The sequence below is a fragment of the Pelobates fuscus genome, chromosome 6 (genome assembly GCF_036172605.1).
Source record: "Pelobates fuscus isolate aPelFus1 chromosome 6, aPelFus1.pri, whole genome shotgun sequence".
Classification (NCBI taxonomy): domain Eukaryota; kingdom Metazoa; phylum Chordata; class Amphibia; order Anura; family Pelobatidae; genus Pelobates; species Pelobates fuscus.
Window position 1 is genome coordinate 206,133,479 of NC_086322.1, and position 20,633 is coordinate 206,154,111.

The 20,633-nt window shown below is 39.7% G+C and overlaps 1 protein-coding gene across 1 annotated transcript in view; it reads right to left on the reverse strand.

Moving 5' to 3' along the window:
• NPFFR2 (neuropeptide FF receptor 2) overlaps positions 1 to 20,633 on the reverse strand; it is a 424,393-nt gene that overhangs the window by 153,373 nt on the left and 250,387 nt on the right. The window contains exon 2 of the mRNA XM_063425315.1: positions 7,319 to 7,369. The gene's annotated coding sequence lies outside the window, so the exon portion shown is untranslated. The remainder of the gene's footprint in view (positions 1 to 7,318; positions 7,370 to 20,633) is intronic.

Consider the following 20,633-nt stretch of genomic DNA (forward strand, 5'->3'; position numbering starts at 1 on the left):
CTGCTGAGGGCTAAATCATGCGACATCCACATTGATGCCAGGATTTGCAGTTAAGGGTGGGATATCTGGCTTCTGGTGATGAGGCAAAACTCACTCCTCAGCAGTACTGCCAGCTGGAGCAGCATGTCTCCTCCTTCTCAGGGGGACTGGCAGCCACAGATACATAAAAAAAAAAAAAAAAAACACTAAAAAAGATTAACCCCTTAAAAAAATGCACAGACAGCAAAACAAGTGCTGCTGTGCAAGAGCTGATGATCACTGACAGGATATGGGTTAATAGCTCTAAAAAGAGCTTTTGGGTCTCACAAAATAAAAAAATCACAAAAAAATGAACCCCTATAAAAATGCACAGACAGCAAAAAGGTGCTACTGAGCAAGAGCCAGTGATTACAGTGATCACTAGCAAGATAGGGGTTAATGGTTTTGATAAGAGCCTTTGGGTCTCACAATTTTACAAATCCCTACCTAAAACTACCTAAATCTCATAAAACACAGAACTCTCTCCCTCTCTCACTAAAATACAAGTTAAGAGAGGCAGATCTACACTGATCAGAGTCAACATTTACTAATATTGACCTGATCAGACAAATGGGGATCATAGGTAGAATAAATATTATTCTAGGGGCAAACTCTGATTGGATGTCCCTAGTCTGCCTCTACGATGAGGTAGGCTAGGGACACTCCCAGAAGCCCCATGATGCACTGCCTTTAGAAAGGCAGCACCATCTTGGGAGCCACATGGCTGGGAGTTTATATATATATATATATATATATATATATATATATATATATATATATATATATTATTAATTTATTTAAATTTTTTTAATGATTTAAAAAAAAATTCTTATTTTCTTCACTGAGTGCTTTGACCCCTAGAGGCACTCAGCACAGGCAGAGCATTGGCAGCCTGCCCGATGGCTTCCCGATGCTCTACTTTACTGCTGGGCACCACGTGGAGTAAAAACTTGTTCACTTTATCCAGAGCCTAACGTAACCAGCTCTGCGTAAAATAGCATTGTGCCTAAATGGCAATGGCACTCCCCTCCTTTGAAGCAATCTGATCTGGATCTATGTACAAAGTGCCTTAAGGAGAGATATACTAAAGGTATCAGCAGTTTTGTAAAACTTAAAATTGTATGCTGGATAAAAATCAATCTTCCAAATGCCTCTGGAATGCATCTCACCTCTAATGGAAAATATAAAGTCAACAGATTGACAAAGCCCATTATAGGTTTTCCGCATTTTGGAGGGAGGGTAAGTTCACTAAACTATTAAATCACTCCAGTAATCCCTTTATTATTTTGTAGGCTATGTCTGAAATACAGTACTTTCACATATTTTAATTTGGTGTCTCGTGAGAGAAAAACGCTAAACGAGTTTGGATGCAGCTTAATTTTATTTCTACTCTCATCTTTATTGACTGAAGTGTCTGTCTCCACTTGGCATGAGCCACTTTTTTTTTAACTTAAGTTATTTTATAGGTTTATCAACTAAAGTAATAATTCAAAATGAACTCAAAGTTAATTTAAAATTTAATGTCAGAATAGCTGAACTGGAAAAAAAATCTCTAAACTAACTATGTTGTCATTTAAATCATTTGGAATTCACTTTGAATTCTCACTTTAGTAAATAAACATGCTAGTTTTACTGAAATCTGGTATTGGTTGAAAATCAGAAAAAGTGTATATGCAAAGAATGAAAATTGAAAATGTTTTTTACTTTAATGTCCAGCATTGTCTTAGGCATTCTATGGTATCCCTTATTTTGCCATATCTGCAGATTACAATTGCAAAAGGCAAACAATTCCTATAGTCGCCTTAGACACCTCTTATCCATCTCTCTCAGGGAGAAGAGAGAGGCTACATTTATACTCACTCTGAAGAAATGTAAAGAGATATAATAGATACCTTGCAGTGAAAAAAAGTTTGCAACTCAAATCAATAGTTTGACTGTGTATAACTGAATACAATGTTTAAACAACCTTTAAACTGTATAACATGCTTTTGGCAAAGAAAAGCTATACGGGTTGTTTTTTTATTTTAGAATTCTCACTTTACTGAATAACCCTGTAAGCATTTTGTTGTAAATCTATTAGGTTTACATTGCAGATATTTCATAAGTTAAAACTTTTTAAAGACATGAAAATAATTGAAAAATCCAATATTCATCCACAAAGCACTGGCAAATATATTAGAGTACCATTACAGATAATTTAGCACTTCAGCATGCCATCCAATTTTAATCTACGTTGCAGTTAGCAATTTTAAACATTAGTTAAAATTTATCTTGAAAATGCATTCATGTCCTTTTATTCTGTTGGATTACCTTTGATTCACATTTCATGCTCACATTTCATACTGTAGTTTGAACCTTACAAATGTGTCAAAATTACATCAAAATCATCTGCCTTAATATCTTCTCTGCACTCTACTCATTGTATAACATGTAATGGGCCATGAATGAAAACAAAATATAATTTTCCTATGAATTACTGCTACCTTTTAAAAGCACTCTTCAGCAACACTAAATACTACAGTTTTTATTTTGAAATGTGTTGAAATGTTTTTTGTTTGTTCGTAATAGTAGATTTTATAGCATATGATTTGCGTTTACAATTGTTGTACTCTTAGGTAATAGTTAAAAAGTTGCTTTAAGAAAATAAAACAAACAGCATTGAAGTAAAGATTATTATTCTAGTAGTATGTGGTCTCTCTTTAACCTTATACCATTAGAAGGGCTCTTTCCACAAAAGTCCAACTTTTTTTATTTAAATATAACTCATTAAGCCATCTATACTTAAAGGGACATTCCACTGCCCAAATACAAAATAAATAACAATCATGTTTGGAGCTCCTGAGAACTTTGTAAATGAAGGATTTATGTTTTTATTTATCTGATTTTATCACATTTTAATATAGCTTAATAAATATGTGTTGCTCAACAATACTAAAGTCTGGTGAACTTCAGCATTATATCTGCTTCCCAACATAAAGAAGGGTAGTGTCTCCCTACAAAAACTCATATGTTGGAAAACCTAGGACCAGGCTACATAGGCTCTAAATAAGGTGAGCAGGCTATATACTTGCACATGGTACTCATTCTTTTTTGTACTGTACTACACTAGAATATGCTGCTTTCTTTTCTTTATTTCTCTTTTGAGTACATCTGAAATAGACAGAAGAGGGTTATTGTCCCTTAAGAACACATCTAAATGCGTGATTTGAGCCTGTCCATATCTGGCTCTATTTCATGTGAGTGCGTAATATATGTATATAACACACACAAAAATACTTATTATATCAGACTAGAAACTTCTCATTTTTGTCTAGCTTTTGCTGCATTTCATATCAATTATTGCATGAGGGTAAGTGTCTATCTTTGTAAGTGCTCCATTATATGCATTTGTGGTAGAGGTAACTACCCAGCCCATTTGTTGTACATTGTATGATTTTATGTGACGTTAGGGAGATACTCACATTGTGTGGTAGCTGCTATATCTATATTATATTCACTTTTAAGCACACCATTTGCATCAAGCACTTTGGTATTTGGATAGAAACTGAAATAGCCTGTCTAGAAACAGTTTGGTCTCTTGTATGGCATTGTAGCTTCACAGAATAATGAGAAAGGCATACAATAGGGACACTGTTGCATTCAGCAGATGCTGCTGAACACAATATTGGTTTTGTACAGGAATAGAACATATGCGATTTATGAAATACACATTAAAAAAGACCTTATATGCATGTATGTAAAAAAATAAAACAGGAAACAAATGGTTTCAGAATACCCTCAGGTAAACAGCCTATGATGTCTACTTTATATAAATCCATACTTTTGTGTGGCAATTTTGTTTTCTGTGATGGCTATTATGCTTTCTAGACAAACATACCAATTGTTACACAATGGAATTTTATTTTACTCCTGTATTTTGTAACCTGTGACTATTAAAATAAACTTAAATCCTAGACATAGTATGTACTTGGTAAACTCTACACCCCCTTACACACACACACACACTGCATCTGCTGACACACACTGCACCTCCTCACAAACATACACCACCCCTCACACACACACACTGCATCTCCCACACACAGTACACTGCACCTCCTCACCCACACCGCACCCCACACTCACTGCTCCCTATCATACAGACACTGCTCCCTTTCATACACACACTGCACCCTCACCACAATCTGTGTGTATTTAGTAGTATGTGTGTGTGTATTCAGCAGTCTGTGTGTGTGTGTGTGTGCGTGTGTATGTGTGTGTATTCAGCATACAAAGCCGACCTCCACGTCTGCCTTCCCAGCTAGTGGGGAGATCAAAGATATCCCTCAGCAGTCTCCAGGCACTTCATGCAGAAGAGGTGGGAAGGAGGACATGGGAGGCATATTGTTCCTCCCGCGAGCAGGCTGTGTGCAGCATTGCAGTGTGTTACCATGATAATGTTCCAACACAGCTCGTGAGAGGAGAAGAGTGAAGTCAGCTTGCAGCCAGAGGAGCTGAAAGCTAAAGATCCCACGCCATGACTGGACCACCTTTCTTCCTTCAGCATCAGGCAAAAAAATCTGAGACAGAGAGGGGTATTTTCTAATCCCCTACATACTTATTAACCTATAAAAGGGAACATATAGGTAGGGCGGCAACATTGTAACATGGCTGTGTGATACAAAAGCAAATATAAATACACGTCTCATTAGAGATTTGTTTGCCTAAAGCTGAAGGAAGCAAGGTGACTTGTTAGTGTAGGACCAACCTAAGATGTTTGCCTTGGCGTGGTGCGTGGGCTTACAGCTAATGGTCATTGGAGTGAAACAAAAAAAATAAATTTGTCTAAATAAGCATAGGGATTTGGGGTAGTGTGCAGGTAACTCTTTTCTTTGGTTTTTATTGTATGTATTGGAGCTAATGTGTATAGTCATTGCTGCTGCTGAAGAGTAGTGGGAGTCTGAGTGCAGGACTTATTTTTGTGTATTTGTATTTGCTTTTTTATCACACAGCCATGTTACAATGTTGCTGCCCAGCCCATGTGTTTCCTATAAATGTGGGGGTGCTCAAAGTCTCTAACATCCACCAGCTCCGTGATGTTGTCATGGAGGAGTGGAAGAGGACTCCAGTGGTAACCTATGAAGCTCTGGTGAACTCCATGCCCATGAGGGTTAAGGTAGAGCTGGAAAATAATGTTGACACTTTGAGCCCAGTTTGGACATTTCTACTTTTGTTGCCAGTGGTTTAGACATTAATGGCTGTGTGTTGAGTGTTGAGTTATTTTGAGGGGACAGAAAATGTACACTGTTATACAGGCTGTACACTTACTACTTTACATTGTAGCATTGAGTGTCATTTCTTTAGTGTTGTCAAATAAAAATATATAATAAACTATTTACAAAAATGTGAGGGGTGTACTCACTTTTGTGAGAACTATATATATATATATATATATATATATATATATCCAAATGTCCAAACTCTGGCATTCAACCCCAACAAAAACACAAACAGTAAATTTACCAGGGTGCTTCCCAGCAAACAGTATAAACAAAAGTCAAAACAGGAGCACTCTCTTGGTTTTCCAAATATATTTGAAAAAGTAATCATCACCTCTACATCAATGTTTTGAACCTTCAGGGTCTTTATCAAGATCTATATATAGAAGCAGTAAAAATATTTTTTACTATCAGAAGCCACAGCTTATTGATAATGTTCCTCCAATTCATGCAATCAGAAAGAAGGTCCTGAACATCTGCTATTAAAATCCCTGAAAGAACCAGGCAGTGCACATAGTTCCTAATGGAACTAACACACAATACTTTATTTATACCAAGGGCTAGTCTATAGTCTGCCCTTTTGACATTACATTAGACTTATGATGACACACTTAATATAATGAAACCTAATCTTATGGGGAACCATATACCACAATAGAAAAATACATTTGTAAAGGAAGCTCAGTTAGGGGAACATAGAACATTCTGTTTCCATTACGATCTTATTAAAATATATGCAAAACATATTTAGACATATTGGTGACTAGCTATGTACAACCAATAGAGGGCACTGTGACAAAGACCCAGGGATGGTGCCATAGATACCCCAAGGGACCAACACCATGCTTAATTTTAAAGAATCACAGTGGTGTTTTAAATAAGATAATGAAGTGTGGGCATGGTGCCCCCTCATAATCCCATGATGGGGTGAATAGTACAAGCACCCACTCATGGGCAATAGGTGTGTCTAAATAGAAATGGAATTGGACATGCCATTGTTCATCCCTCATGAGTCCTTAAAGGGACACTGTAGTCACTATAACCATTTCATCTCTTTGAATTGGTTATAGTGCCTGGAGTGCCCTGACACTGTCCCTCCATTCAGTGTTGCACCATGTTTGTGCAGTGTGCCACAAAATAAGAGTCCCTGGCCACCCACAGTCCAGCCCCTTCTGTATGTGTAGCTAAGGCAGAGATTACACACTGCCTTGTTTTCATACTCATTCATACCGTCAGTTGGAGCTCCTACAGGCTAAAAGTAGTCAGCTGACACTCTCAGCCAATCACAGCTGCCCATTGCTGCTCAGGCTAATACTTCCTTATTAGACAAAGCAGCACAGAGGGGATGGAGTGCCGGGGACTCTTGTTTAGCATTTAAACATTAAAAACTGTTTAATGCTGAAAGAAATGATGGTACCAGGGGACTCCAGACACTATAACCAGTTTAATGAGATGAAGCAGATACAGTGCCTACAGTGTGCCTTTAAATGTCCCCCCACCTACATACTCCACAACTTCTTGTGTTCATCCCCAAACAGGCCAAATAAAAATAAACATGAAGTCCAGTAGAAACATCTAAAATAAAAATGGACCAGATCACAAAAAAAGGCTGTGAAAAAGTCACTTTGAATAACCCATCTTTCCCTCATGAGTGCTCCACACAGACAGAGCTTGTATAGCGTGGGAAAAGGAAAAGCCTTCTTTAAATAATGTGAAGGTAATATTGACCCCATCGGCTCTTTATTTTGCCTTATTTAATATAGCTGCTGGAAAAAAAGTAAGTAACCCTCAAAATACTGCAGGAGTTTAGTTCAGTCAATTTTGGCCACCATCCATGGGCAGTGCACTTGCATCTATAAATATAAAAATGCAATTTCGACATGCCATTGGCTGAACTAATCAGACACCTTGCTGAATGTCAGAGGCACTAAGCAAAACTTTTGCTCAGAAGAACAACTATTTTTCATCCTGCACACAAAAATCTAATTGTGTAGTTAAAAACATACAAAACATATACACCATATTTAATCATGTCTTCTTACCTTTAGTGGCCACTAGGTATCACTGTTATTCTTCTGATCTTATATCTCCATCTATAATAGAATATAAAAATATTAGACAGTTAAACAATGTGAGGGTTATATCTTAAGATTCATTCCGGAACAGGATTATTAATGTGGGACTGTAGCCATGGAAACCAATGGACTATCCCTGATGACTGCTCCACTTTTAGAACTATGTATCAGTATTACTCTCGAAGCATAACCATCCATAGCCTTGATTTAATATTGTTGGATAAGCTTTCCAAACTGGGTAACTAAGAGAGCATTTATGCATTTGTTCATTAAACATGAAAAGGCTTTCCTTGACCGCAATGTTTTTGTAAGACATGAATAAATACAGATTATTCACAGATTTGTGGCAGCTCACTCCTTTTGATTTCTATCAATTTGAGCTATACTGCTTCTGTGTGATTGGACCAGATATGCTAGCCTTCACTCCCCATGTGTATCAATGAGTTCTGGGCGCCCTGACTCTGGCTCACCAGTTGTCCTTCCATGCACCACTTCTGGTAACTACTAACCACTGCATACCAGGAACACCCCACAAGACTTCCCGTTTTGGAGATGCTCTGACCACATTGTCTAGACATCACTATCTGGTCCTTGTCAAAGTCACTCAGATCTTTTTGCTTGCCCATTTTTCCTGTTTCCAACACATAGAATTCAGGTACTGACTGTTTACTTGCTGCCTAATATATCTATTTAGAAAGTGTATGCAAAATATGAAACCTCCTGTAATCTGTTAAAATCAATGTTATCCACTTTACCAGTCAATGGTTTTATGCTGTGGCTGATAAGAGTATATGGTATATTTTTGAAATTTTTAATATGTTGAGAAAATAATTTTAAAAGTGTATCCCAAAATATATCACAGGGATCTATTTATTTCATAGCATACAGTTTAATATTATTATCATTTATGTAGCACCAACATTTTCTGCAGCATTTTACAGTTAAATAATTGAATATATTTAGCAGTAAGTGTAAGTAATTGGCATCTATAAAATTGGTGACAGAAACAAGTGTGAATCAATTGCTAATGATTTGCTTATTAATTTTCTACATTTCCGATTACTAGTAACATATTTTATTTCCATTAATTTTATCTCAATTGGGTCATGTTTGTGGATATAACTTTACAAATAATGTCATGTGAGGTCTTTTCATCTTGTCAAAATTGTCACACATTATTTTATAGCAAAGTACAATTAAATACATACATCCTGCAATGACTGTGTGTGTGTGTGTGTGTGTGTGTATGTATATATATATATATATATATATATATGTGTGTGTGTGTGTGTACACACACACACACGCAAACATACATATACACAATTCAAGAAATGAGCACACTCACTGACTCACACTCGTCCTGCCACCAGTCACGCGTTGCACAATGTCATTACGCACCCGCACACAACGCACACTTCTTGGTTATCCGGGACTGGGAACTATCAGCTAACACTTGCATTGGTTAAGTCACTTAGTAATTAATATTTACTGTCTTTTTCTTTGTTATATAAGGTATCTTGGGGCACTGTGCTGTATCTTGATAAAGACTGAAAGGTCGGAATATTGATCTTTCTTTGCCAAAATTTAATACACTGATTTTGTTTGAATTGGATATATCTTCTGCGCTGTGCAGCACTTTGTTTTATATACATGCCAGACATACCAAGTATTGTTTATATATACAGTTGAATATGAATCCCATAAAAAATAAAATAAATATGTCAAGGTGTTGTCAGGCATATTGTAACCTTTTTTGCAGCATTGGCGCAGTAAAGGTTTCTTTCTGTCAACTCAACCATGCAGCTCATTTTTGTTCAAGTATCGTCGTATTTTGCTCCTTGAAACAATCACACCGTCCTTTTCTAGATCAGCCTGTATTTCTCCTAAGGTTATATGTGGGTTTCTTTTTCATTGTATCCCGAACAATTCTTCTGGCAGTTGTGGCTGAAATCTTTCTTGGTCTATCTGACCTTGGCTTAGTAACAAGAGATCCAGAATTCTTTCACTTCTTGAAAAGTAATTGAACATTACTGACTGGCATATCCAAGTCTTTCGATATCTTTTTAATTTTTTTTCCATCTTTATAAAGTTTCATTACTTTTGTTAGTTCTTTTCTGCTCCCCATGGTTCAGTATCTAGCCTGCTCAGTGCATCCATGCGAGAGCTAACAAACTAATTGACTATTTATACACAAACACTAATTACAATTTAAAAAGCCACAGATGTGGGAAATTAATCTTCAATTGGCATTTTAACCTGTGTGTGTCACCTTGCTTATCTGTTACACAGATGTGGGAAATTAATCTTCAATTGGCATTTTAACCTGTGTGTGTCACCTTGCTTGTCTGTTACAAGGTCAAACATTCAAGTGTATGTACACTTTTGATCAGGGCCATTTGGGTGATTTCTGTTATCATTATGATTTAAAAAGGATCCAAACAACAATGTGATAATGAATGGCTTCATATGATAACTATCCGTCAATAAAATACATTGTTTTTGCATGATCAGTCATATTTTAAAAATCAATGCCATAATTTCTGCGGGGGTATGCAAATATTTGAGCACAACGATAGACAGACAGATAAAGAGAGATAGAGAGAGATAAATTAAAAAAAATGGTTACAGACATACAAGCAAATGCATTTAAGTTGCACCGATACAACTTAAATGCATTTTATAGGTTTTTGCCTCATTAATGTGCAGTATTTTTGTATGATCAAATCTTTATAGTTTGTGCACTAAAAATCAATGTTTTGCAGAATGCTGCACCAGAAACCTGTCTTTTCATCAACACCCTTTAATTTCAGGAAATACTTCTTTATCGGTGTAAAAAAAACAGCCCAGCCACTTACAGTACTGAGTAATCTGAGTAAGCATGCATTAGAAGGAGGGCACACCTAGGCAGACATTTATGTGGTAATCTACTAAAGTCCAATGACAAAATCATCCTATTGCAGGATGTCTGGATTTTGTATTTTAGGCCACAGCCGGAGAGCTGAAATCCGAAACAAATGCTGCAAATCAAAAGAGATACACAGAAGGGCTTGGAAAGGGGAGAAAGATACAAAGGGGCTGGATGGAGAAAGAGAAACACACAAAGGTGCTGATAGGGAGAAACAACATATAAAGAAACTGAGAGGAGTAAATCACTTAACCCCTTAAGGACACATGACATGTGTGACATGTCATGATTCCCTTTTATTCCAGAAGTTTGGTCCTTAAGGGGTAAAAGGGGCTGGGTAAGAGACACACAAAGGGGCTGGTAAACGGATTGATGCCTGACACCTGAGCAGCATGGATGCCATTTTCTTGAGCTGCTGTAAGTTGGTGATAAAACCATTAGAAATCTAGCTCTACCTTCTCTACCAGACAGTGCTGGGAACCAGCCCATGCCTTTCGTGTTTTCTCAAATGGAGAGGAAAGCTCGCCGTAGGCCTGGAGCCTACCCGCTCATGCGACTGTTGAGGCCACCACGCTTGTTTCCATGCCTTCCTTAGAGGTTCTGAACCCATCCCTTATGCGCATGATACTGTTTAGACCTACCTGTTTTATTATTTGTAATCTTTTACATAGCTAACTAACAGGAGACATCCAAACAGTACAGCAACTTTGGGTTGAAGATCCCATAAATCTCATGCGGAAGTGACTAGAGATATGGGGGCCTTATTGCATTTCCCAAGGCCCAAATGAAAGTGACCATGCCAGAACCAGATGCTTGTTCCGCATGCTCTGAAATTACTCCGGAGAAACCCACAAAGCTCATACTGCCTCTGAAAACCCCTACAGTACCGCCAGATGGGGATGCATTCATTCAGGCTACTAAACTTGATATCCTCAAACTTTTTAAAGCATTGACTGACCATGTACAAGCCTCCAAAGAGGATATCCTGGATGTGTGGCAGGAGGTACAGGGACTCAAGGAAAACCTACTCAAACTTCAGTCTTTCCACACTGCATTACTCACTAAGCTGGATCTCGCCAAATATCGTAACTGGTGCGTTATTATTAAGATCAGAGTCATTCAAGACAAAATCAATCCGACCGAATTTCCCCACTATCTTCGGCGTCTTACTACCACAATACTACCACACATTTACGTGAAAAAGCTGATGTTTGATGGCTGCTTCAGAATCAGCAAACCCAGACAGAATGTAATAATCCAATGCCACTCGCTCACAGACAAGAATCATATCTTGGCAGCAGTGAGAGGCAAGATTCCTATCGACTTCGAGTCCTCGCAATATGCTGCAATGAAGATGGGTATGGTGACTAGATGGCTGCAAGCTGCAGGTGTGCACAGTATTACTGGCAATTGTTCCCATAGCATGTGAATGCTCTAACACACAGATGATTACAAATATAACGGTTGAGCAAGATACTGTTTAGACCTACCTGTTTTATTATTTGTAATCTTTTAACAAGTTTTAGAGTAGGGCCTACTCTATTGTACACTTGGAATTACACAGCATAGTCTTGTGATAGTATGGCCTCTTGCAACCCCTCCACTATCTCAACTTTCTTTCTCATATAGTTTACGCTCATATTGTCTTATTGTCCTAAAGAAACTTGGTATATGTTGTTCATGTGTTCATGAATGGTTTTAACTAATGTTTATTTATTATGTCATCTGAACTCTTGCTTCTATGTTACCATAAGACCTCAATAAAAAAGAGATTGGCAAAAAAAATAAAGGGGTTGGGAGGAAGTAAGGGGCACACTACATGGAACACTAGGGATAAGGTAAAGGAGGTGTAAGATACAAATGGCAATAAGCTATACTAAAGAAGGCAAGACATTTAAAAGAGGGGATAAGAAACACAAAAGTAGGAAAGATTCAAAAGGGGGGTTAAGAGACACACATGTGAAGATAATTATTTTGAGGGTGGGGGGGGGCAAAATGTGTCTTTGGCTGTGTAGCCAAAATTACTTGCACCGGTCTTGCCAACAGGCAAATAGAACTTAAAATTATAATCAGTTTTAAAGAAGGCAAGCGAATAATAATTTGTGAATGTGCATTTGGTCCTTATTTTTATTAAATCTGGTGCTTTGTAAATCCCATGAAAGCATCCATTTTAATGAAGACACTGAATGCATCTGGTCAATTGCTGCAGATGAGAAACCAAATTCTCATCTGTGGAACTCACTTCCCTCCTCCATTAGATGCTCACCCAGTCTCCACTCCTTCAAAAAATCATTAAAAACACACTTCTTCGTAAAAGCGTATCAATTAAACTGTTAATAGCTCCCGACCGATTCCTCTTTTCTAACGGTCATTAGTCTAATACTATCCTTACCTTTTGTGTCACTTTACCCCACTCCTTCTAGCATGTAAGCTCATTGAGCAGGGCCCTCGACCCCTCTGTTCCTGTGTGTTCAATTTGTCTGGTTACAACTACATGTTTGTTCGTCCACCCACTGTAAAGCGCTGCGGAATTTGTTGGCGCTATATAAATAATAACATAATAAATAATAATAATATACTATATAGGATGCAACATTTATTCCAGATAGCACGTATTCACTCTTTGGGGATTATGTGCTCATTCTAATTGTTTGTTGTAAGATAAGGTTAAGCCCACAGACACCTCTGGAGTGTCAACTAGTGAGCAGGTTCTAGGAATTTTTTTTTGTCTGGTTCCTGAATATTTTCTGTTTTTTCTCTTAAGTAAATTTAGCTAATCCCTAATTTAGTAGAAGAATTTCACATTATGGTGAACAGGCTGAGAATTTGCATAAAATGCAGGAAATTCATACATTTTTTTTTTATTATTATTATTTGTATTTCATTTAATGCATACCTATAAAATAAAATAATGGTTCAACTCTCAATCTTTAATCCTGTCGGCTACTTTCAGACAGGCAGATGTATATAAAACAAGTCATTATAAGAGATAGGGGTAATTCCGAAATTACATTAAATAGTCAATACGTGATAAATGATAAAAAGCGCCAAGGCTGAGGCTAATAATAATAATAATAAAAATAATAAAAATAATAATAATAATAATGATAATACATTTAATGCTAATATCAGAGAAAGGTACAGCACATTTACAGATAAAGTTTAGAATGATTACAATTTTGGTTGTGGTTAGACATAATTGAAAAGAGACAATGATTTGCCAAATTACAATTCAAGCAAGATCAATACACATAGAATAGGATGTGACAAAAAGAAAATTAGTAATTGATGTGAAAAAGTAATATTCTTTGGAAAGGCTACATTCTCTGTAGTTACCACTACTTTAACTTAATCCTGTGAAATTAAGATTCCCAACGACAAGTAAAAATTGACCTAATCAGTAACGATTAGACAATTAAAGGCAGCCATTGTATCTTGTCTATCGTAAGTGACTTTTGAATAATACTATGTGACAGAATTAGATGATTGTAATATATCATTAACATTACATGCACAGTTTAAGAATGAGATTATTATTAACACAATTCATGAAAGAACTATGTGAATAACAGGCTTATAAAGCATAATCAGAGTGGAATATTCTGCAATTTGTGTCATGAATGCCATAAATAATAGTTTCACTCTGCATCTAACTAGTGATTCAGATTACAGATATGTCATCTAATATCGCTACCTTAAAGTAAAGACAATTCAAACATAAGTTTGTATAATCAGGGGCGGGCTGGGAAGGGGGGCAGGGAGGCAATTGCCCCCCAGGCCGCCCTAAACCCAGGGGCCAGGGCTGCCCACATCCAGCAAAAAAGGAAAATCTGAATCCCCTGCCTCTGGCTGAGGACTCAGATTTTTCAACTTACCTCACTCCTCCTGTAGCCTACAGTCAGTGGAGTCGGCCGGCCTCTCCTGATGATGTCAGGAGGAGGGGGCGTGACTTTCACTGCTCTTCTCACAGGACCGCTGGGGAGTCTGGGAGAAGAGCAGAGGCCGGCCGACTCCACTAACTGCAGGCTCCAGACTTCAGTGACTGTTGCTGTATGCTGGCTGCTGCCCACCCCTCCCTGGCTTAAGGTAAGACTCAGGGAGGGGGAAATACACTTTAGTTTTTTTTTATTCCCCTCCTCAGCACTGCCCCCCTTACCCTCTCCTTAGCCCTACCTCCCCCTCCTCAGCCCTACCTCCCCCCTCCTCAGCCCTACCTCCCCCTCCTCAGCGCCTGTCCCCTCCTCAGCCCTGCCCCCTCTCTTCCCCCCTCCTCAGCCCTGCCCCCTCCTCAGTGCCTGTCCCCTCCTCAGCCCTGCCCCCTCTCTTCCCCCCTCCTCAGCCCTGCCCCCCCTCCTCAGCCCGTGCCCCCTCCTCAGCCCCTGCCCCCTCCTCAGCCCTGCCCCCTCTCCCCCCCCCTCCTCAGCCCTGCCCCCCCCTCCTCAGCCCTACCTCCCCCTCCTCAGCGCCTGTCCCCTCCTCAGCCCTGCCCCCTCTCTTCCCCCCTCCTCAGCCCTGCCCCCCCTCCTCAGCCCCTGCCCCCTCCTCAGCCCCTGCCCCGTCCTCAGCCCTGCCCCCTCTCTTCCCCCCTCCTCAGCCCTGCCCCCTCCTCAGTGCCTGTCCCCTCCTCAGCCCTGCCCCCTCTCTTCCCCCCTCCTCAGCCCTGCCCCCCCTCCTCAGCCCGTGCCCCCTCCTCAGCCCCTGCCCCCTCCTCAGCCCTGCCCCCCCTCCTCAGCCCGTGCCCCCTCCTCAGCCCCTGCCCCCTCCTCAGCCCTGCCCCCTCTCCCCCCCCCCCTCCTCAGCCCTGCCCCCCCTCCTCAGCCCCTGTCCCCTCCTCAGCCCTGCCCCTTCTCTTCCCCCTCCACAGCCCTGCCCCCCCTCCTCAGCCCTGCCCCCCTCCTCAGCCCTGCCCCCTCTCTTCCCCCCTCCTCAGCCCTGCCCCCCTCCTCAGCCCCTGTCCCCTCCTCGCCCATGTCCCCTCCTCAGCCCCTGTCCCCTCCTCAGCCCTGCCCCCCCTCCTCAGCCCCTGTCCCCCTCCTCAGCCCCTGCCCCCCTCCTCAGCCCCTGCCCCCCTCCTCAGCCCCTCCCCCCCCTCCTCAATCCCTGTCCCCCTCCTCAGCCATCCCCTGTCCCTTAGTCAGGCTCGGGTCCCTTAGTAAGGCTCTGTACCACCCTTTCCATGCTCCTTTTTCCCCCTCTCAGCTCGTGCCCCCTTTCTCAGCCCCATGCCTCCCACTACAGCCCCATAACATCCCCACTACAGCTCCTCTTCCCCCAATTGCAACCCATATCACCCACTCCACAACCCCTTTCCCAAATTGTAGCCATCAACCTACTTAAGCCCCTATCCCCCCTACATTTCCTAAACCCCCCAATTACAGTTTATACCCTCCACTACAGCCCCTGTCCCCCACTACAGCCCGGTCCCTTTACTCAGCCACTGTCTACTGATTTTAAAAGTGTAAATTTTGGGTGTATGTGTGTGTCAGTATGTCTGTGTGTGTGTGTGCGCCAGTATGTCTGTGTGTGCGTGCAAGTATGTCTCTGTGTGTGCCAGTTTGTGTGTGTGTATGTCAACCAGTATGCCTGTGTGTGTGTGTGTGTCAGTATGTCTGTCTGTCTGAGTCAGTATGCCTGTAACAGTGTGTCTTTCTGTGTGTGTCTGTGTGCCTGTCAGTGAGTGTGTGCGTGTGCCTGTCAGTGAGTTTGTGTTTTTTAGTGTGCGCTAAATCAGCAAGTGTGTGTGTGCTTGTCATTGAGTGCCTGTTTAGGTGACTGCTCCCCCCGCTCCCCCTTTCAATCACATGGGAAAGGTGTTTTTACTCTCCTCTTGGTGCAATGGGCCACTTGACTGGATTTGCCCCCCAGGCCAAAGGCTGCCAGCCCTCCCCTGTGTATAATTATATATATCTATGTGCATTTTTAAACATTGCTTGTAAAAATGTGCTCAGCATAATATATGTTACTGTTGTGCACTACAGAGCCTCACAGGCAAATTCTATTATGTAATGAATTCATTTGAGGCAAGATTCAAAAAACACGTTTGTACAATATATGCCAATGTATGTATTATATACACACACAAACCTATATATATATAAAGAAGAAAATCCCTCACTGGCGAAAAGCATATAGCTGCAACTCCAAAATTAATTAGGCATGGATATACTGGTTTTCATCATACTTATGGTAGTTCAATAGGTGCAATAACAGGGTTATTTTCTCGGTGCTAATATCCTTCCAGCAATCAAATGATTTCACACAGAACCAGTTTGTTGACCCGCACTCATAGGGAATCCCCAAAAATACATCAGGATAAAATCGTAGAAAAATAAATGCAAATTTATTGTAGTCAAAAAAGAAAATATATATGGCAAGACACTAGAACAGAAGTTCTCATGTATGCTAAATTAGTCCAACAATTTGAAAAATTAAGGGGAAAAAAAAGGTTGTGAGTGAACAAAGTATAAAAAGTCCAAAACTTAAGCATTGGACCACCTGCAGCTGCTGTACAGGGGAGAGACCACCATTGAAGCCGACCCTAAAGAAAGATTAGATAAGCCCCTGACGCATTTTGCACCACTCCAGGTGCATTCTCTACATGCAATAATTACCTGCTAGGGTTAACTCATCGTCTAGTGGTTGTCTACCAGACAGCCACTAGAAGGACTTCCGGGTCTTTAGGCGACTTTTATAAACATAGAAACATAGTATGTGACGGCAGACAAGAACCATTCGGCCCATCTAGTCTACCCAATTTTCTAAATACTTTCATTAGTCCCTGGCATTATCTTATAATTAGGATAGCCTTATGCCTATCCCACACATGCTTAAACTCCTTTACTGTGTTAACATCTACTACTTCAGCTGGAAGGCTATTCCATGCATCCACTACCCTCTCAGTAAAGTAATACTTCCTGATATAATTTTTAAATCTTCGCCCCTCTAATTTAAGACTATGTCCTCTTGTTGTGGTAGTTTTTCTTCTTTTAAATATAGTCTCCTCCTTTACTGTGTTGATTCCCTTCATGTATTTAAATGTTTCTATCATATCCTCCTTGTCTCGTCTTTCCTCCAAGCTATACATGTTAAGTTCCTTTAACCTTTCCTTGTAATTTTTATCCTGCAATCCATGAACCAGTTTAGTAGCCCTTCTCTGAACTCTCGCTAAAGTATCAATATCTTTCTGGAGATACGGTCTCCAGTACTGCGTACAATACTCAAAGTGAGGTCTCACCAGTGTTCTGTACAATGACATGAGCACTTTCCTCGTTCTACTGCTAATACCTCTCCCTATACAACCAAGCATTCTGCTAGCATTTCCTGCTGCTCTATTACATTGTCTGCCTACCTTTAAGTCATCAGAAATAATAACCCCTAAATCCCTTTCCTCAGATGTTGAGGTTAGGACTCTATCAAATATTCTATACTCTGCCCTTGGGTTTTTACGTCTAAGATGCATTATCTTGCACTTATCCACATTAACCCCTTAAGGACACATGACATCTGTGACATGTCATGATTCCCTTTTATTCCAGAAGTTTGGTCCTTAAGGGGTTAAATGTCAGTTGCCACAACTCTGACCATTTTTCTAGTTTACCTAAATCATTTGCCATTTGGCTTATCCCTCCTGGAACATCAACCCTGTTACATATCTTAGTATCATCCGCAAAAAGACACACCTTACCATCAAGACCTTCTGCAATATCACTAATAAAAATATTAAATAGAATAGGTCCAAGTACAGATCCCTGAGGCACCCCACTGGTGACAAGCCCATGCTTCGAATATACTCCATTGACTACAACCCTCTGTTGCCTGTCACTCAGCCACTGCTTTACCCATTCAACAATATTGGAATCCAAACTTAAAGATTGCAGTTTATTAATAAGCCTTCTATGTGCAACAGTGTCAAAACTTTTGGTCGACTAAATGACGCTGAACGTCCTCACACTATGCATGAGGACTTCCAGCATCACCGGAATCCTCATAGGAAAGCATTAAATAAGGCTATAATGCTTTCCTGTAAGGAAATCCTAATGCAAGCATAGCCATTGCATGCATGCACATTAGGTCTCCCTTGCCGGCTAATGTTGGCAGGGGAGGAGTGAAGGCAGACCCGAGCCAGCACCGAGGGTTTTTAATCCTTTCTGCACCAAGGGAGAGGGGGGAGGGGGAGGACTTGACGGATTTTATTTTCCTGGCACTATAGTTTCCCTTTAAAGTGTCTCCACTAATCACCCTTGGCAATGAAGGCTGTGAAAAATGTTCTTTATTGCCTTTTCATCTTTTGTTCAAAAAATACTCTGCTCTCATGGATATCAAGAGCACATTTTTATATATTGTAGTTTTACCTGGTTAACATACACCAAAATATGTCTAAAATATCATGTTTAACTTTTTATATTTGCAAACATAAACTATACAGTCATGTTTAATATATGTTTCATTACAGGCTTGTTTTACCATATAAGCAATTGCTTATTTATTGGATATATTTTTCCTGAAATTTTAATCTGTGAGTAACCATATGAGCTTTATGAACTCACATGTATGTGCTATCTGAAGAGATATATACTGCAAAAATGTGAATTAATGGTGTGTCAATGAATCATTAGATGCAATGGTTTGCCAGAGTATGAGATCCCACAGGACAAATGCCCTAGAACTTCTCTTTTGCCAGACATAGGTCACTATTTAATTCTTTTGGGGGAGCTTTTAAAACGATCACACTCTGTTAGAAAAACTGTTCAAGTCATTATAGTCTATGGGAATTTTTGAAGATAAATCATTTGAAAAATGTATTTCTATTAGATTGTAATCATTTGGTCTCTCCGCTCTACCTACGACCTTCTGACCGCTGCTCGCACCCTTACTGCTAACTTGCACTTGCAGGACGTCTTGCGGGTGACTCCTTTCCTTTGGAACAGCCTGCCGAACTCCATTGGACTTTCCCCTAGTCTTCAATCATTTAAAAAGTCCCTCAAATCCATTTCTTCAGGAAGGCTTATGGCCTCCCCGAGTAAGCTCTGACTCACAAATCCATCTCTAACTCTCTCCTAAAGGGCCACACTTTACTCTCACCTCCAGTTCTGTTATATTCCCTCCTTGTTGATTGGTTGCTATCCCCCTCATTGCCATTCCAATTGTGTTTTTATACCCCACGTCTTTTAGACTGTGAGCTCTTGAGCAGGATCCTCATCAACCTATTGTACCTGCCACATTTGTAATCGTCTCATTTATTGTTAAATATTGTATATTCATATTTTAAAGTACTAAGGAATAGGTTGGGGTTTCATAAATGCCAACAAATAATAAGAAAAATAATTTTAAAAGCTTATATAAATGAATGAAATCGATATCTGCTAGATCACATTTAAATTGGCAGGAAGACTTTTGCTATGTTCATGTGCCCTAGTAGGTCTCTTGGATACACAGCGTTGTGTCAATTATCTTATTTATTTACCAACAGATAAACTATACATTGTAGCCAGTTCAATTCCAAATGATTAGAAAGGTTTTTGGTGAATACTGTTGCAAGGTAAAGGTTTTATGCTATGGCCTTAATTTAATTCATTTGAATCATAAATTATTCCATTCTGCTATAAAAAGACATGTCAAATCATTTATCTACAAAAGCCAGCATAAAAGTCTATGGGTCTATTTTGTAGATAATTCATTTGACAAGTTTTTTTTAGAATGGAATAATTTCGGTTTCTGATTCAAACAAACTAAATTGAGGCCTATGGTTCTAGTATCATTACGCAAAAATGGATCGGTATTTGATGCTGAAAGAACACTAAAAACCAGACAATCAGAAATCATGACTAGGCAAACCTATGTGGTAGAAAATGCTATATGAGCAGAGCAAGGCTAATTGGAAGGGATTCATATCGCTAAAAAATATGAACAAAAAGACAACTAAGTTATTTGTGCAGAACACTGGGCTATCTGAAAACAATGACAAACTAAAATATCTGGGTATCAACAGAACTTTAGAACTAAACGATTTGATAGAAGCTAATGTTCTACCCCTATTAAAGCAAACCAACAAAAATTTAAGGGATTGGAAAGGCATAGGGTTTCTCATGGTCAGGCAAGATTAACATTTTAAAAGTATATATCTTGCTAAAATGGATGTACCTCTGGAGAATGATTCCAATTTCCCAGATAACTGGCTGTCTTTATTACACTCTTCTTTTGTTAAATCTATTTGGGGGGGCAAGAAACCAAGAGTAAAAATTAAAGTACTAGCTAGATCAAGACAAGATGGAGGCCTGGGGTGCCCAGAAGTTTTATAATGCTATCAGACCAGCAGATTATTTCACATAATGTTTACACAAAGCAAGGCGGCTACTCAAGTACTATGGTAGAAAA